The sequence below is a fragment of the Balaenoptera physalus genome, assembly GCF_965194825.1.
Source record: "Balaenoptera physalus genome assembly, chromosome: 1".
Taxonomy (NCBI): Eukaryota; Metazoa; Chordata; class Mammalia; order Artiodactyla; family Balaenopteridae; genus Balaenoptera; species Balaenoptera physalus.
In genome coordinates, this window is record NC_138882.1 from 7,609,122 (window position 1) to 7,630,380 (window position 21,259).

The following is a 21,259-nucleotide window of genomic DNA, read 5'->3' on the forward strand; positions in this document are numbered from 1 at the left end:
GCTCAACATTGCTAATTATTAGAGAAATGCAAATCAAAACTACAATGAGGTATCATCTCACACCAATCAGAATGGCCGTCATCAAAAATCTACAAACAATAAATGCTGGAGAGGGTGTAGAGAAAAGGGAACCCTCCTGCACTATTGGTGGGAATGTAAATTGATACAGGCACTGTGGAGAACAGTATGGAGGGTCCTTAAAAAACTAAAAATAGAGCTACCATATGATCCAGCAATCCCACTCCTGGCTGTATATCCAGTGAAAACTATGGTTGAAAAGTATACATACACCCCAGTGTTCACTGTAGCACTATTTACAGTAGTCAAGACATGGAGGCAACCTAAATGTCCATCAACAGATGAATGGACAAAGAAGATGTGGTACATATATACCACAGAATATTACTCAGCCATAAAAAGAATGAAATAATTCCATTTGCAGCAACATGGATGGACCTGGAGATCATCATACTAAGTGAAGTGAGTCAGACAGAGAATGACAAATATGTGATATAGTTTATATGTGGAATCTAAAAAAAAATGATACAGATGAACTTATTTACAAAACAGAAACAGACTCACAGACTTAGAGAACGAACTTATGGTTACCAGTGGGGAAGGGTGTAGGGGAGGGATAAATTAGAAGTTTGGGATTGACATATACACACTACTATATTTAAAATAGATAACCAACAAGTACCTATTGTTTAGCACAGGGAACGCTTCTCAGTATTCTGTAATAACCTAAATGGAAAAAGAACTTGAAAAAGAATAGATACATGTATATGTATAACTGAATCACTTTGCTGTACACCTAAAACTAACACAATATTTTAAATCAAGTATATTCCAATAAATTTTATAAAAACCTCAGGATCATCAACCAATGATCAGGAGATCTGAGAACCAGGAGAGACTCACCCAAATTCGTCTGGACTTCTGAGGAGGAGGATGGTCCCAAAAGGCCTCTGCCGGTACCAAGGCTCCAGTTCCTTGTAGAGTTCAGGTGAAGGAGAGGAGCCTTCTCTGGGCCCCTTCATTGTTTGTCAAACTGTGGACTGAAAAAAAATGTACAACCTCTAAAAGTTGAGAATTATGTTTTATTTGGCAGACAAAGCTGAGGACTTCAGCCTAGAAGACAGCCTCTCAGACAGCTCTGAGGGACTGCTCCAAAGATATTAGGGAGGAGCCGGGATACATAAGGATTTTTGCAACAAAAACCAGGTAATCAGAACATCAAAAGATTACTGTTAGCGAACTCCGTGGTGGTCCAGTGGTTAGGACTCCACGCTCTCGTTGCTGAGGGAGCAGGTTCAATCCCTGGTCAGGGAACTAAGATCCCACAGGCTGCAGGGCACTGCCCCAAAAAAAAAAAAAAAAAAAAATTACTGTTAAAGAAAACCAGACATCTCTAGTTAATGAATTTAGCACTTTTCTATGTATGGGACGATTCAAGAGTCTGGGTTCATTGAAATCATTCCTTTGATATGCACCTTAGCTGTCTGGGGCCAGTATCCTGTTCTTTATCCTGCGTATTCTTTATACGCAGTATCCTGCGTCCCTTAAGGGTGTACAGTTTGGGGTGGCTGCAATGTTTGAGGGCTTGGCAGCGGGCAGCCTTTTTGTCTCCATCCGAGTTCCCTCAGGGCTCACCATCGGGGCAGCTGTAGTGGCCAATGGCTTGATGGGCGGAGCATCCTTTGTTTGCTGATATGGCAGGCAACATTTTTTCATCCACACCTCAAGCATGGTCAGGGATGAGAAATTTGGTCAGATGCCAAGGGCGATCAGACATTGATGGTGGGGTGGTGGGGTATTCTAGCAAACTTGTCTCAGCAGGATTCTTGCTAAAACTGGCTCCTTAAAGACATGTTGAAGGATGGGTCCTAGTCAAAAAAGAGCACAGAGGATTCTGACTAGAGTATGGCTAAAGAGAGAATCTTGTCTGAGAAGTAAAGATCAATTTCATTCTGAGCTATTATCTCCTTAGAAATTCAATTTCTAATTATGCTATTCCTTAAAATGTCAATAATTTGGACTATGATGAAATATGTAATGTAAGTAAATCACTATATTCTTCAATCTGGCAGAAAAACAGCAGTTGTTCATTCATTTTATATTGTGGTTAACTCTTCTTCACCCATCGCATGCATTTTGTATAGTTGGAATCACCAAATAGGACTGTATTTAAAATTTTGGGTTTTTAAATTATTTTCCTTCCAATATACAGTTTCACTTATATGAATATTGGTGGGCATGAGGGGATGAAAAACCAGTACTGGGTTTATCTTTAAGTATCTTTAAGTATGATCTATTCAATACAACTTAGGTCAACAAAGATTAAAACTCCCAAAAGAATTAGAAATAACCTAAAATATGAATATTGCAGAATTTAGTCTTAACTTTATTCAAACATAGGTACTGGTAGTATGCCTGTTAGAGATAAAGAAACAGAAAATGATCCCTGGTATTGTAGAAACTATACTATAATGAAGGGAGTGAGGGAGGGAAGGAAGGAAGGAAGGAAGGAAAAGAAAGAAAGGAAGAAAGAAAGAGAAGGAAGGGAGGGAGGAAGTGAGGGAGGGAAGGAAGGAAAGAAGAAAGAAAGAAAGAAAGAGCCTGGTGGCTTCAGGACATGCTACCTCAAAATATGACACCTTGGCAATTGAATATTTTAAATGGAAGCAGTTTGAGCAAACAGCAGGAAGGTCACTCTGCCCTCCCATCCCCCTCCTTCTTCCCTGAAGCAGGTCATAAACCCTCACAAGAAAAATGCCCTCCCTATATCCAGACCAAAAAAAAAAAAAAATCCTTTTCTTCAAAGACAAAGGGATTCCAAGAAGAATCCTAACAAAGAGGCATTGCTAAGTTTCCCTGTTTCCTACACTTACCTCGTACTGTCTGACCTATCCTATTTCTCCGCTAATCCATCAAACCTGCATGAAGAAAAGCAGGTCTGTTTCTTCAGGCTTTTGTTTCCTGTGATTGCTTCCATGTCACAAGGAAATTATATTAAATGCATTTCTGTGCTTTTCTTTTGTTAACCTGTCTTTGTCAGTTTAATTTTCAGACCCAGCCAAGGACCTTGAGAGGGTTGAGGGAAATCCTTCTCCCTTGAAAACCCAAAGGCAAAAGTTTTTCTTCTGATGTTGTATAAATAGGATGTGGTATGAATGCAAGAGACTAACAAAATAATGAACCACAGACCTAATTTCTTGTAAAACATGAAGCTTTGCACAGATTGTGGTAAACTGTCTTTTCATCCCAGTACATTTATCTTTTTTTTTTTTTTTTTGATCTGATTGAGATTGGTGACCATTTTTAACAGAGAGATAATTTATTGGCATTATCATTCTGGCATTTACAAAGGTTTCCTATTTCTTTCAGTTTTGATACTTTTAAAATTTTTCCTTAAAACTGCCAGGTTCATTTAGTTTTTCAGTTCTATTGGTCTAAATTTATTTATGACACATTTTTAGGTTTTTTAAATTTTTCTATATGCAATTATTTTAAAATAGTTTTTAAATGTCTGAAGCTATTTATTTGTAAGTCCTACCTCTTTTCTTTGAACTTACTTGCCAATGTTGGTCTATTTTATTTTTGTTTTCTAGAAACTATTTTTAGCTTTGTTAAAAAATATGTCCCTTAACTGCTTAGTTTTTATTTTTATAAGTTTACTAGTTCATGTTTTTTATTCCTTTATTTTTTAATTTTCTCTTTTTGGTTGGAAGCTCAGTACATTGCTTCCCAAATTTTTTTTTTTTTTTTACTAATCAGGTTGTAAATTTCTAAGAAGGCCATAAATTACCTAATGAATACAATATTATCAAAATCAATCAGTGTTTTTACATGGTGTGTTTTCATTTTCATTACTTTTATCAAAATAATATGACATACCACTTTATACTCCTGACTACCGTTTACATTCAATTCTATCCTATGTTTGCCATCATGTTAATAATGCCACAGAATTGAAAATATGTGGGCTTTGTTTTCTATCAATCAATTTCCAACATTTCTGTAGCATTTGTTATTTTTAATTAGGAAAATGCATTGTATTTTATGTGAAAATGCATTTCCATACATTATATCTTCCCGTATTTGATGAAGGAAAATTAAATGTTTTTTAGCATGTATTTTCATAGCATGAGTGCAAATTACAGTTATCATATTAAATAGCCATAAGTGTGTTATATGTTCATTTTGATTGCATTTACTTTGTATTAGAATAACAACTTACTCATTCCTTACAAACATGATAATCCTTAGTATTTAATATATTCTTAATAAAAAAAAATGAGTACGTGAACCACACTAATAGTCCTTTCCATTTCCTTCAAATGTGAAGTTTGCTAATTTACTATTACATATAGACATTACCTTATGTATGTACTGATAACATTGGCTCAATTTACTTGCAAAAATTATCCCCTAAAACATTTAAGACAATCTGTTTTGTCAGTTGGAATTGGTTCACAGTTGCCCATAGCTTCCCCAAATCTATGTACTTCTGTAAAAAACTATTTTTTCTACATTCCAACTTGGCGATGGTACAACCTCAGTTCATTTAAGTACATGACTATCATTCATTCATCAAACGTGTCCCTCCTGCCACAACTGTGCTTTGAGAAGCAATGTTTCAATTTTGGTTCACAGGCTGTGTCCCAGGACTTCTTTTCAGTTCAAATAAATATAGTTAAAGTCAGTTGGTAAGGGGGAAAAGCAATTTCCAAACCAAGCATACACGCAAAAAGGCAATCCTTGACACACAGCCAGACACATTTTAAAAATAATCTCCTCAGTATAGACTGGTGCAGCCACTATGGAGAACAGTGTGAAGGTTCCTTAAAAAACTAAACTAGAGTTCCCATATGATCCTGCAATACCACTCCTGGGCATATATCTGGAGAAAACTCTAATTTGAAAAACTACATGCACTCCAACATTCATAGCAGCGCTATTTACAATAGGCAAGATATGGAAGCAACCTAAATGTCCATCGACAGATGAATGGATAAAGAAGATGTGGTACATATATACAATGGGATAGTACTCAGCAGTAACACAGAATGAAATAGGGACATTTGCAGCAACATGGATGAAGCTGAAGATTATCATACTAAGTGAAGTAAGTGAGACAGAGAAACACAAGTATCATATCATATCACTTATATGTGGAATCTAAAAAATATGATATAAATGAACTTACAAAACAAAAATAGACTCACAAACATGGTTATCAAAGAGGAAAGAGGGGGAGGGATAAATTAGGAATTGGGGATTAGCAGATATAAACTACTAAATATAATATAGAAAACCAACAAGGACCTATTGTATAGCACAGGGAACTATATTCAATTTCTTGTAATAACCTATAATAAAGGAGAGTATGAAAAGAAATATATATGTACATACATATACGTGTGTGTGTATATATTCAGTTATATATATAACTGAATCACTTGGATGGACACCAGAAACTAAAATAACAGTGTAAATCAACTATACTTCAATTAAAAAAAAAAAAACCCCACAAACGAAAGGGGTAAAGGGACTTCCATAAATTATGGTATATCAAAATTTACAGCACTATTTTTTCTTCTACACTTTACCTTTTTTGTAACTGATGTTTAATTTGTGTCTTTAATAATTTCTATTTTATTCTGATATAACAAAAGAAAGAAGCTATGTCACTGAAAGCAATATTAACAGGAGGTTTAAGCACACATGCCATTAGCTAAATAATATATAGCAATATTGAAGTTTTAAAGCTTGAGTCTTGCCTGCCCTTGTGGAAAGAGATACTTGAAAAAATATGCTGATTTTTTTCATATAAGAGGATTTTGCTTCTATCATTTTCATCTCTCTTTCAACCTAAATCCCAAAGAGTCCATACTTTTTCCAGAAATTGTAAACTCTTTTTGTCACTACTCTATGGACTCATTAAAGTGCTTTCTAGCCAACAGTTATTACATTTATTTGGTAGAAACTTTTTCTGCTTCATTGGCTTCTAGGAAAACACAATGACATTTCTCCAAAGAAGACATACATTTGGCCAACAGACACATGAAAAGATGCTCAACATCGCTAATTATTAGAGTAATGCCAATCAAAACTACAACAAGTTATCACCTCACACCGGTCAGAATGGCCATCATCAAAAAGTCTACAAACAATAAATGTGGAGAAAAAGAAACCCTCCTACACTATTGGTGAAAATGTAAATCGGTACAGCCACTATAGAGAACAGTATGGAGTTTCCTTAAAAAAACTAAAAATAGAGCTACCATATGATTCAGCAGTTCCACTTCTGGGTATATATCCAGAGAAACCTCTAATTCTAAAATATACATGCACCCCAGTGTTCACAGCAGCGCTATTTACAATAGCCAAGAAATGGAAGCAACCTAAATGTCCTTCGACAGATGAATGGATAAAGAAGATGTGGTACATATATACGATGGAATACTACTCAACCATAAAAATGAATGAAATAATGCCATTTGCAGCAACATGGGTGGACATAGAGATTATCATACTAAGTGAAGTCAGTCAGACAAATATCATATGATATCACTCATATGTGAAATTAAAAAAAATTATATAAATGAATTTATTTACAAAACAGAAATAGACTCACAGACACAGAAAACAAACTTACAGTTACCAAAGAGGAAAGGTGAGGGGGAGGGATAAATTAGAAGTTTGAGACTAGCAGTTACAAACTACTATATATAAAATAGATAACCAACAGGGACCTACTGTATAGCATAGAAAATTATACACAATATCTTGCAATAACCTATAATGAAAAAAAAAAAAAATATATATATATATAACTGAATCACTTTGCTATACACCTGAAACATTGTAAATCAACTATATTTCAATTTTTAAAAATTAACAAAACTACATAATGATGTTAAACTGTGTAACAGGTTGTGAAGCAGAATTTCTTCTGCTCCCAAATTGGCAAATAAGCCCTACAGCAGACAAAGAGGCTACTATATTGGTACATTCTAATGAAAGCAATAACTACTTCTAGCCACATTCACTTTAGGGCTTATAAATGGGTGACCCAGATTTTATTTAATTCCTCCAGAACCTTGAAGCAGACATTATTTATGAATAAGGATAATGCCAGTGGATATATCCCCAAACAATTGGATTTGAAGTATAAATTGTAAATGCTATAAACAGGATTTGTTCATGGATTAGAAGTTGCTGAAAAAGACTGGGAGGGATTTGAAATGGCTCCTGGAATACTGGATTGAAGAATTGGAAAGATTGCATTGCTTGAGCTGCAGAAGACTTGTAACACAGAGCAGGTATGGGATGGAAAATCATCATGCAGTTCACATTAGCAATAATGGAAGTTTTAACTATTGACCTTGAGGTAGATTAAATTATAACATATCTTGATTAGTTAAAAAATATTGCCTGATTTTTTTGGCATTCGTTTCTGTTCTAAAAAACGGTAGTAATTTTTTTTGACTCTAAAACAGCTGTGTCACTAATTATAGATGAATATGGTTGTGATCGTTGGCTAATGAAGGAAGGCTAAGGAGGGGACATGGGAACAATTACAAAATACAATGCAGTTCAAGAAAGATTATATAATAACAAGTTCTATCAGGGAGGGAGGGGGGAGCATCTGCAACAAAGGTGAACAGAGGCTGCATCCAGTGAACATAGATTTTAAAAGACAAGCGTAAACAACATAGATAATGAGATATATAACCAAGGAGATATACAATAACATTACACAGATAAATAACAGTACTGATAAGCAGAATTCTAAAGCGATCAAATCTTGTTTTCTTTTTTTTAAATGTCTTTAGACCCTCAAGATAGCTGAGAAAGATAGATGATCCAAATTTTTAGAAAAATAAACAGATAACAGAAAGAACTGTTCAGCTTGCACATTGTTGCCCTCTTCCCATAAAAAAGAAATCAGTGAACTGCCCAAAAAAGGGTAAAAAATTGTTACCAACAAAAAAAGGAACATGAGGACACTTCTTTATAGGTAAGCAGCCCCTTCTGCTATAAACGTATTTTAATAAAAATACTTTCAAACATAAATTTAAAAATTTCTCTATAAATTAGATAAGACCACGTATCAATACCCAGAATGAATTTATATAAATAGTGCTGGCAATGATTCTTGGTTCTTTAATATATGACAGCAACTAGCCTTCATAAAATTGAAGTTAAGTACTATTTTTTCATTTTATAATGAGATACCTGGCACTTTTAGGAATTCACATTATAAAGATCTAGAATACCCAGGGTTTAGAGTTAAGTCTATGTGTATGATAAAATCCTAGAGCCCTCAGCAATTGGTGCATGATGGGAAGAAGGAGGGAACAGCTTATATAACTTCAAATTAAAAAAAAAAAGAAAAACAAAAAAATACATAAAATAGTGAGGCTAAACAAATAAAACTGAACACATGTAGAGTTTTGTATTGTCATAACAATTATGTATGTGATTAAAACAAACTATTGACTTTTTGATGACATTCTCAAGAACAATATACAAACATTGTAAAGATCATCTGTGTGAGAAAATTAACACATATTTTAACGTCACTTAGGTATATTGATAACACAGCTTTTAGAATGAGAAATATATAAAAGCTTTGATATGAAATGTAAAAATGCATTCATTTTAATTATTCTGTATTTGACAATGTAGTTCTGAGAGAATTCATTCCTGTAAACATTTCATGTTAGGTTACTTTATTGACAGTAATGTAAAACAAACATGATTAAGTTAAAGAAAAAATGATTTACTGAATGAATTTGCAGTATTTCACGGAAACCACAGGAAAAGTCACACAGGTAGCCCTCTGGAAGGATGGGAGCCAGGCAGTTCTGGAAAACTAGAAACCCACAGTAGTGGAAGATCACGGGATAGATACCTCCTTAGAAGAAGCAACTCTGACTTTTTCCAGTCCTGTATCACTTCTATCATTCAGACCTTAGAAGGCTTTGATAGACTTCATTTGGTAACATTTCCATTTCCCATTCTTGGGCCAGTGGAGGAAAAGTTACTTTGAAAGACAGTCTCACCAAGAATGCTTACAATGGGACAGGACAGTTTTTCAAAGGGAAGGAGAATGGAAAATAAGAAAATATAAAAATATTTTATATTTGGTGGATTCTGGCATAAAATTCAGTAAGATGAACTTGTACAATTCTTTGAAAATAGGATACTTTAAATCCGGATGCTTATACATTATTAATTTAAGACAAAATGAATCAGATATTTTTTAAGTGTTTCTGATTCTAATTCTAAATGTTTAATTTCTGTCATAAAATTATATTTTTTACTCCAATAACAAATATTTTTATAAAAGCTATTTTACAAAATTTATTATAATCTCCTTTTATAGCTAGCTGTATGTTTCAAATTTGGAAGATTCTTATCCTAAACACTGCCAAAGATTGGCAGTTTTCTCTATTATATTTAATCTTTTCTACTACTAATATGAATTTCAAAAAGAATTAACATGTGGAAAGCACATCATTCCTTGGAGTTGCTTGAAAATGACATAAAAATGTCAATTTCCTCATCACATGTAAGATGAATGGTATTTGTCACTGAATATTTCTCTGAAGACTTTCCATTACATCAAGACACTCAAAATGTTTACATTAATTCATATGCCAATTTTCATCATATGGTGTTAAATCCTTCAGAGAAAATTTATTTTACTTCCCATGGACATAAAATCTAAATAAACTACTGTCAACCTAAAGTCCTCTGATTTTAAGTTTCATGATACCAAGTAAAAGATCTTTCCATTTACTTAAATATTTAACAATTAAAATATATTTTAATTACAAATAATGAATTATCATTGCCTACAACATTGCCAGCTTTCTGATGTTTATATTCCTCTACATCCTTTATTCTCATAAATATAATATTTTAAGTATTTAGTTAAATTTTATATTCCATTGGTTATTTATCTGATATCTTTGCCAATAATCCTTACCCAATTCTTGATTTCCCACAATTTTACAAAGTACAGAACTATGTTTGATTAATGAATTGGTCTCTGTCTCAACTCCATGTCAATAACCTCTTCTTGGAGCCTCAGAACTAAAGAGACAGTGTGTACAAAAGTGGAAAATGGAAAAATATTTAAATATCTTACATCTTCCTGTGAAACAAGACTTGTTTGTTAATTTAGGATTAAATATTTTAAAATGTGATGATTACAGACTTGATTTAATTGGTCTATCTTTTATTGAGTACCTAGTAAATGCAGGTCATCTTTCTGGATTCTATTCTTAAAAAGATAAAATAAATGGGCAGACAAAAATAATAACTGTCAGTTTAAGAATGTAGCATTCTGAATATATTTCAAAAGAGAGAATGAAGGAAAAAAAAGCAGCTCAAAATCCAATAAATTTTAAAATAAATATTCAGTGCAATAATAAGATTATCATATTAAAGTCTTACAAAGTGTCTGAATATTTATTTTTAACCCACGAATTGTTTGCTTTAATTATATAGGGTCAACGATATCATATCATGCTGTAATTGAATAAAATCATTTGAATATGGAGTCAAGCAAATAAAGCATGTGCATTTGATTTTTTTAGTGAACTGACTATATCAAGATTATACTTTCCTAAAGTAGAAGAGTAATATTTTCATTTAATTGTTGTCTCCTCTGTTAATGGGGATATTGAATAAGTACTCAACACAAACAGGTCAGATAATATTTTTCTGTGTTTCTGACATATCTTTGTGCTATTTTCCTTTCACTCTTAGTGTACTGTGATTCATCAGAATTCTTACTAAAAGAAAGTGGTAAACCATATGAGACTGACATACAAATGTTTTTGAACTTCAAGTACAATTCTATATGGTTCAACTTAATAACTGCTTCCTAATTCTAAATGCCAGGAAGACTTATTTTTTTTTGGTAAATTATTCTTCACTAAATTTTCGTTAAGTGCATATATGGTTGTGGTATACATCTTTTTGTTGGTTTTAGTACTCATATTTGTTTTTCAAATAAGTTTTTCACTTTCAGTATAAACATTTTGAAATATGCTTCTCTTTCTTATCAAATTATGAAAGTACTTTAAATTGCATTTATTTGAAAATTTACTTTTATTTAAAAACAGCAACATTTGAGCTACTGACTTTTCTAGACAATGAAACCTAAAAAAATAATAATATGCATAATATTTTTATAGTGGAAAGGGCTGGTTATTCTGTTAATTTTAAAGCAAAATTCTATGCACATATAGGAATTCAATAAGTACTAACTCGCAGAAATAAAGTGGGCATCCATGATAATCATCATGTAATAGTGGTGAAATAAACTCAGCTGAAATAGAAACAATTGTTTTGGTTATTTTCTGACTTCTGATACAAAAAGTAGGTTTAATCATATCACTTAGTTTACTGAACATTTCATATTTGGTCCTGGACAAGCCCATGCCTGATTTTATTTCCTTATTTATTCACATTTAATACAGTCACACTCTCATTTCCTTCCCTATCAAAAGTTTGTTTTGAAATAAATTTAAAATTTTTCTGTTTTTTATACTTGTAAAATGTGTACTATTATTCTGAAAACTTGCATTTAAAAAAAATTTTATTGAAGTATGGTTGATTTAAAATGTGTTATTTGTGCTGTACAACAAAGTGATTCAGCTATACATATACTTTTCATATTTTCATTATGATTTATTACAGGATATTAAATATAGTTCCTTGTGCTATACAGTAGGACCTTTTGTTTATTCATCCTATATATATAGTTTGCATCTGCTAATCCCAAACTCCCAATCCTTCCTTCCCCCACCCCCCCTTCTCTGTTCTCTCTGTTTGTTTCTGTTTTGTAGATATGTTCATTTGTGTTGTATTTTAGATTCCAAATATACGTGATATCATATGGTATTTGTCTCTCTCTTTTTGACTTACTCCACTTAGTATAATAATCTCTAGGTCCATCCATGTTGCTGTAAATTGCAATATTTTGTTCTTTTTTATGGCTGAGTAATATTGCATTGTATATATGTACCACATCTTCTTTATCCATTAGAACTTGCATTTTTAAATTTGCACAAATTTTACTGGACTATATACCCCTGTCCTCTTCCCCCAGCCATGGCCAGAAGTCCCTCTATCACAGTATAATTTTTTATATTAAAATATAAAGCAGAGATTAATTCTTATCAGAATGACTTTTCTCTAGATTGTGAGTTCCTGAATAAATGGTCTCCAGAATCACAAATTATTTTTATTTTTCACATCCTTTCTTTTTCATATGAAAGAAAAGAATACTCACAAAATTTAAGGAAATATACCCTGAAAAAATTAGGTCTGGTTGATATTTGCCCAAGGAGAGCCAGAGTGTGCTGCATGAAAGTAAAAGGAAAAGGTCATATACAAAGTGCAAGCCATTTTATGCTCTAATATACCACTAGAGCAAAATATAAAAATTAGTAGGAATTTTGAAGATATGAAAATTTGAAAAGTCTTCAGATAGAATATGGAAATTAAGGACAAATTAAATTTTGAAGTAGGTTAAATATAATTTAGTTTTATTTTTGTCACCATTATAGATCTAAAAGCTATCTAGGAGTATAAATTTTAATTTTTCATAATTCTACAGGATTATTAAAATTGTACCATGCATAACTCAGCTTGCTTGTAAAAGTACCATGTTTTACATATTAGAATTAGTTTTCTCAGACTATAATTACAAATTCACGAATTTAATTTTCTTTTAAATATTTTAATTTTTATAATCAATGAAGCTAAATGTGTCTGCCAGCAAGTAATCTGAAAAAACTTGGTTTCTCTTTTGTGAAAACTTGAAAATAGACAATATCGTCAGTATTATGGTAAAACAATGTAAAGCATTATGTTTTCTGAAATCAACATTTTCTTCGGAATTAAGCAAGAAGTCTCCTTTTCAAAAAACTACTTCAGGTTAAAAGTATTTTTAAAACTCAAATAATGTTCAATATAATTTTTCCACATCGGATTTATCTAATCAATTCTACTTGATTTGCCTTAATATTGTGGATTTTGTATCATTTTGTGTTTTATGTGTGTTTTTCTTTTATTTCTAACAATTAGAAATTTTTCTAGATTTAGTTTTTTCTTGTTGAACTTAATTTATTCATCTATTCCTCTTTATGTTATCTTTCTTCTGAAAGAGAACTAGAATCTAAACAAATAGATACATGTAGTTTAGTCCAAGTGTTATAGAAACTGTCTTTGGGCAATAATCAACCAACAGTATACTGTAAAGTCCAGTTCTAATCCACATTTATCTTTGAGACTCTTGTTTTTCCCTTCAGTCTCAATTTGTTTAGGTATTGTATTATTAATTTATTAAATTTCTGAATTTTTAAATTAATTCTAACATTTTGGTAGTATTTAAAATTTTTATACATAAGATTATGCTATCTGCAAATATATATAATTTTATTTCTTTCTTTCACATACAAAAATTAGTGTGTTTTAAAACAGGAAGAATGAAATATCTGAAAAGGAAATTTTAAAAACAATCACATTTAAAACAGCAACAAAAAGCATGAAATACTTAGGAATAAACTCAACCAAGGAGATGAAAGACTTGTACAATGAAAACTACAATCATTGATAAAATATATTCAAGAAGACACAAATGGGAAAGACATCCCATGCTCATGAATCAGAAGACAATGTATTAAAATGACCATCTACAGATTCAATACAATCTGCAGATTCAGTGCCCTCTCTACCAAAGTTCCAATAGCACTTTTTATAGAAATGGAAAAAAAAAAAAAACCACCTAAAATTCATTTGGAACCAGAAGATCTCAAATAGCCAAAGTAATTCTGAGAAAGAAGAAAGCTGGACGCATCACACTTACTGATTTTGAAATATATTACAAAGCCACAGAAATCAAAACAATATGATACTGGCTTAAAAACAGACATATGGGTAGATGGAACAGAAGACAGAACCCATAAATAAACCCATGTATACCCTCGAAAAGAGATGTTCAGCAAGGGTTCTAAGAATACAAAAAGGGGAAAGGACAATCTATTCAGCAAATGGTGTTGGGAAAGTGGATATCTACCCACAAACAAATGAAAATAGAGCCTTATCATCCACCATATAGAAAAATCAACTCAAAATGGATTAAAGATTTAATTATAAGACTTGAAACTATAGAATTCCTAGAAGAAAACATAGGAGAAAAACTTGACGACACTGTACTTGGCAGTTGTTTCTTAGATATGTCACCAAAAGCAAAAGCCACAAAAGTAAAATTAGACAAAATGTCACTACATCAAACTAAAAAGCTCCTGCACAGGAAACAATGAACAGAGTGAAAAGACAACCTACAGAATGTGAAAAAATATTTGCAAATCATATATCTGATGAGAGGTTAATATCCAAAATATACTAGGAACTCCAGCAACTCAACAGCAGAAATACAAAAAATCTGATTTAAAAATACCTGTCAGAATGGCTATCATCAAAAAGAACATAAATAACAAATGTTGGTGAGGATGTGGAGAAAAGGGAACCCTAGAACACTGTTGGTGGGAAGATAAATTGGTGTGGCCACTATGGAAAACAATATGGTGGTTTCTCAAAAACCTAAAAATAAAACTACCATCTTACCGAACAATTCCACTCCTGGGTGTATATCTGAAAAAGGCAAAAACACTAATCCAAAAACATACATGCACCCCAGTGTACATAGCAGCATTATGTACAATTGCCAAGATAAGAAAGCAACCCAAGTGTCCATCAACAGATGAATGGATAGAGAAGATGTGAGATACACACACACACACACACACACACACACACACACACACGAATACTACTCAGCCATAAAAAATAAAATTTTGCCATTTTCAGCAACGTGAATGAACTTAGAGGGCATCATGCTAAGTGAAATAGGTCAGACAGAGAAAGACAAATACTGTGTGATATCACTTATATGTGGAATCTAAAAAATACAACAAACTAGTGAATAAAACAAAAAACAAGCAAACACAGATATGGAGAACAAACTAGTGGTAACTATGGGAGAAGAAAAGGGAAGGGCCAATATAGGGAAAAAGAAAACCTAATCGTAAATGTAACTAGTCCCCTATTTTAGCTTGGAACATTGAAATATAGGCCTTATTGTTCCTTGTTTTTAATTCAACACTATAGGATATGTGCAGATAACTCTTTTAGAGTCAGGAATAAGAACAGACAATAAACACAAAGGTGGCATTTTTATGTTATCTACAATCTCATACACCACAAATAGAGGTTGGTTATGGAAAACTGATGGACAAGAACATGTCCTGCTATTTTACAATAAAGGAGGGAGAACATTTTATATCCGTGACCCAATTCCATGTCCTTGAAGACATAAACGTGTTTCATTTAGAAGAGAAATACTCAACAAAGAGCTATGGAAACTTCATAAGAATTATGTCATAAGGATCAGCACATGCTAAGGTTTTATATTCCTTTTTCTATTTTAATTTTTTTTAACTACTTCAATTAGTGGGGAAAAAAATCTCTCACTGCCAACCTGTACAAATGAGGAAAGTTAAGAGTCTGGAGAATCCCTAGAGAATACAAATCTTAGAAGCCTACTTAGTTATCTGCAAAAGCATCGATGTTAAATAAAATGCTCCTGTTTCATTTTATTATGTAAAACATATAGACCTGAAAAATGTGGAATAAAATGTGAGTTTACATGGAAAAAAATAAAAAACAATAGGCAAAGGAATTGATTAGACATTTCTCCAGACATGATATACAAATGGCCAACAAGTATATGAAAAGATGCTCAAATTCACTAATCACTAGGAAAATACAAATCAAACCTACAATGAGATATCACCTCATACCTGTCAAGAACTATTAAGAAAAAGATAGATAACAAGTATTGGGAACTATGTGGAGAAAAGAGAACCCTGTACAATGTTGGTAGGAATGTAAAATGGTGCAGCCACTATAAAAATCAGTAAGAAGTTCATCAAAAAATTGAAATAGAATTACCACATAATCCAGCAATCCCACTTCTGTATATATATACCCAAAATAATTGAAATCAGGATCTCAAAGAGATGTCTGCACTTCCATGTTCACTGCAACATTATTACAATAGCCAAGGTATGGAAACAACCTGTGTCCATGAAAGGATAAATGGATAAAGAAAATGTGGTGTATGTATACGATGGAATATTATTCAGCCTTAAAAAAGAAGGAAATTCTGTATGATCCCTACATAATAGTACTCAAAACTTTTTGTTGATGTAGTGAATACCTGTCATAGTTGTGGAAGCTTTCTTATTTACATTTATATTACCTTCACAAAGCAGAATTCTCTGAATAAGTATTGATTTGACAAGAAAATTCACTTCAATGAATATATTTGAACTTAAGCTGCTAGAGTGGAGGTATTTATTTATCCACTTTATAATCACATATGATGTTCAGATACTGTGCCTGGCACTTGGAGTAAAATAGTGATTAAAAAGAGATTTGCTGTCTATTCTTATGGGGATTATGATCAAAGATTCAAACACAAAATGCCAATATGAGATATTCATGCAAATATAAGAGTATTCCAACTGAGATATGTGTGAAGAAGAATAGATGGCACTTGGAGAATTTATGATATAGAATTTAATAAGTTAAGAATTTAAGGAAAAATTTCTTGAAGAAGTACATGACAATTACAGTAAGAATTAAGGGTTTAAGAGAAGTTAGTAAGGTGAGGAAGGAAGGGAAGAGTTTTAGCCTGAAGAAACAGCATCTGCAAAGGCTTCATGATGGGAAGGAGAATGGTAAATTAAAGGTAATGAAGATGCCAGTTTATCTGAGCAAAGCCATGGAGTAGGACTTTGAAGAGATATAAGGCTGCAGACATAGTAGGAGTGAGATTATTCAGGGCCCTATGGCTTGTTTGCATGATTTGCATATTTTCCTAAGAATGATAGGAAGGTACAAAAGTGTTTTAAGTACAGTGAGTGCATGTGTGATGGGGGGTCAGGAGGGAATGCTGGTTGTCGTAGCAGTTTCTGGTGAGACGGAATATGATTTGTGTTTCAAAAATATAGCTTTTGCTGTTGAGCATTTTGGGAGGTCAGTTAAAATATTATTTGTGGAAGTCTAACCAAGGCAAAGTTATGGCAAGAGGGATGAAAAGAAAATTATTTAAGAGATATTTAGAAGGTCACTTAGACGTGAATTGGTTATGCATTGAGTATGAGAGTAGAGAAAGAGAAATAAATTAAGAATGATTCTGAAATTCCAAGTGCTTATTACTAGGTAAATGTGATTGTTATTATCATTTTCTGAGACAAGGAATAATAAAAGGATATTTGTTAGTGGGAAGTGGGTAAGGGGAATTCCATACATTTCTTTTTTCACACACGTTGGATTTGAGCAACTTTGAAACCACATGCCTGGCTCATTTGCAATCACTCATGGACTCAGATATGGAGAACTGAGTCAATACACTAGCTCCTGTGATTTGGGAAATCAGTTGGAGAGTGCCTCAGAAGGACAGAAGTAGAGGTCCTTGCAAGAATCGGACATGTGTGGAATATGTACCTCAAAGGATGATTTCAATGTCAACTCTGTATGATTTGGTCAGAACTTATGACCCATGAAGGCCAGGTAAAGCTGATTAGGGAGCTGAGAATTCAACTCTATGGGGAATTCATCTCATTTCATTTCTATAGGAAGATGGGAGCGGAGTTGTTTCATGCAGCTCTATTTGGAGAGAACAGATAGCTGCCTCTTAAACCCTAGGTCCACAGAGCAGGGTCCATTGAGCTTTTTGTCACCTGTAGGAACCTTGCTAATAGGGAAATCCCAAAAACTATGCTTGAGCCTGAATGAGTCAAACACAAATACCTTTCTATCTGAAGTAATGCAAATATAGGCGATTCAATTTGAACAACCAGAACACAAAACCAGTTAAATATATATATATATTTACATATAATATAAATATATATTCATATATATGAATGAATATCTAGGGAGATTATTAAGGCCTATGTAGACATAAGATTGAACAAATGCCATTCTCCATGGTCTGATCACTAGTTGTAGGCAGTTGTAATGTTACCAGAGTTTTTCTGCATTTTTCTGGCCTCTGGGTGCTAATAATATTTTCCAAATTTCTGGAGTGAAGCTACTGAGGTAGGACCTTGAAGTAGAGTTAGGAAAGATCTATAATTTTTACCTTTCCTTCTTTCAACAACTGTACAAATATCTGAAATTCTGTACTAAACACCTTTATATTTGAAACATCTAGAGTGATTTCTGTTTCCTGTACCAAATTCTGACTGATTCCATATGGCTGAAGATGCAGAAAGATAAACATAATTATAAGCTAAGATGTTTCCATGAGACAGGGGAAAGTTGAAGCCATGGATATAAAAAAAGATCTCGACTAGAATATGTTTCTCAAATTTAAAAAAAAAAATTTAAGATTTAATATTTATTAAAATTTAAGCAAAGCCTAATATAAATCTGTTAAAACTTAATTTATATAAGTAATTTTTTTAACATCTTTATTGGAGTATAATTGCTTTACAATGGTGTGTTAGTTTCTGCTTTATAACAAAGTGAATCAGCTATACGTATACATATATCCCCATATCTCCTCCCTCTTGCGTCTCCCTCCTATCCTCCCTATCCCCCCCGTAGGTGGTCACAAAGCACGGAACTGATCTCCCTGTGTTATGCAGCTGCTTCCCACTAGCTATCTATTTTACATTTGGTAGTGTATATACGAAGTGAGAGAGTGGCATGGACATGTATAAGTAATTTTAAAAAATCATCTAGAAGTGTATGTCAACTGCCTTTGCCATTTAATTTAAATTAATTTATATACGGAGATATAAAAAATCCTCTACTGCAAAATTTCATAAATTAAAATTTCTGGAAAATAAAAATGCTAACAGCATGCTAAAACATGGGAAATGTCTTTTTGTTTTAAACACTCTGGTATAAATATCTTTCTACTGTGAATTTTATCTTTTGACTTTACAACCAATTACTTCTCTTGATTTTTTTCTACCAAAATTCCTTCTCATCCCAACAAGGCTTTGCCTTGTGTCTCAGAATTTCCTCTCCAACTCAACAATTAGGGTATTTCACTGCTCAAATTATTGGATCCATCTAATTCATTAGCCTCACATTTCCTTGACCTCTTAAACTACAATGACTTTCATTTGCACCCAGTTCTTTATTCCTGGAAGCATCACTGTATATTCTTATTACATAAATTATCTGAACTCTCATCTTAAATCCTAACAGTTTACCCTAGGACAATATCTTTCATTATTTCCTATTATTCCATTTTCTCTTTCTCTCTATAGCTCTTCTATAAATAGGTAGAAACCATAATTTATTTGAATTTTAAGTTATCCTTTTCCCCTTAGCTATTATTTTTCCTTCAAAGGTTTAACTCTGTTAAAAAAAAAACCTTCAAATTATTTTTCTTCTATAGAAAAATTTGCCATAATAAATGATCATAAATGTAGTGGCTCAAACCATGGAAATGTATTATCTCACAGCTCCGAAGAGAAGAAGTCCAGTGGGCCCTGGAAGCTTCTCTGCTGTGGGCCTCACAAAGCTCCAATCTTATCAGGCTCATTCAGATTGTTGGCAGAATTTAGTTTCGTATGATGGTAGGACTCAGGCCCCTGTTTCCTTGCTGGCTGTTGGCAGGGTTTGCACTCAGCTTCTTGAGCCTGCCTGAATTCCCTTCTACCATATTCAAAGGCAGCAGTGACAGATCAAGTCCTCATACTTTTAATCTCTCTGACCTCCTTCTCTCTCTCATCTCTCCTGCTTTTTATTTTGCCTCATCTCTCTGATTGACTCTACTTAGAGTGTGAAAACAAAAACAAACATTTGCAATGGATAAAGGAAGGACTATCACTGATATTTTATGAGAACTAAAATGGAGAACAAATAGGGCAACACTCAGATTCCATTTTTCACCTCTTTGGGAAAAAACAAAACAAAACAAAATGAAACAAACAAAAAACACAAAAAACAACAAAAAAACTAAAACAAACAAAAAAATAGTTGGACAACATATTTTAATATCATGACTATCAGAACAGGTACAATGCCATTATTTGAGAGACTACAAAGGTTCCTATTTATATAAAAAGCCACTTGGCAATATATTGAAAAATATTTATGCATTTGACTTTTGAGCCAGCAATCCCAATTATAGGAACTTCCAAATGATACACTGGCAAAAATGCAAACTGACCTATTTCTTCTGGGAGGTAGGAGAAGACTCTATTTCAGTCTTTTTTTTCTTTTACACACAGTGTCTAGCATGAATTCATTAAAAAACAAAACAAAACAAAACAACATGTACAAAGAAGCAGGAAAGCGTGGCCCATAATCAACATAAGTAAGAGTCAGAAGTAACTGACCGCAAATAACCCATAGGTTGGACTAACAAACAAGAACTTTAACTATTATAAATTATTAAAAATTGACCAAAGATTTGGAAGAGGTCAAGATGAAAAAGATGGATGAACAGAAGGAAAATTTCAGCAGAAGGAAGGGAGTTATTTTCCAATAAGAACCAAAGGCAATACTGGAACTACATAATACAAAAGATAAAATGAAAAATTGACTAAAGGAATTTATTGAGGCACGAAAAGAATTTATTCCTGATGGGAGCCCACACCAGTAGAGAGAGATGAGAAGCAAAAGAAATAGTAAATGTGTGGGTTAATGTAACCATTGTTATGTTTTTAACTTATTTAAATAAGTATTGGTTTTTCATGTGAACATGATAACCATGTACTGTGGACCACATAAAATATTTAGAAGTAGAACGTATAAAAACAAGAGTACAAAGGGTATAAAAGCATTATATGGGACTATGTAGTGTCAAGTTTCTTATATTCCATGGAATTTGCATAATATTTAATCCAAAATAAAACTGCCTCAGGACCTAGAGTGAGGCTGGTCCTGGGTCACTAGATTCAGCTCTGTGATCCTCCAAAAAAATTAGCCTAAGAATGAGGCAGAGGCTGCCAACATGGTATGCATACAAAGCTCATCAGTGTCAATTTGGTATATAGAAACTTCCTTTGTCTTATTTTTTGAAAAAACTAATACTCATATGAAATGATACCAGGAGATTTGTTAAGTGTCATACAGACATGAATTGAGAAAGTCTTAATGTTAAAGTTTTATCAGTTTTCCACATGTTTATTCT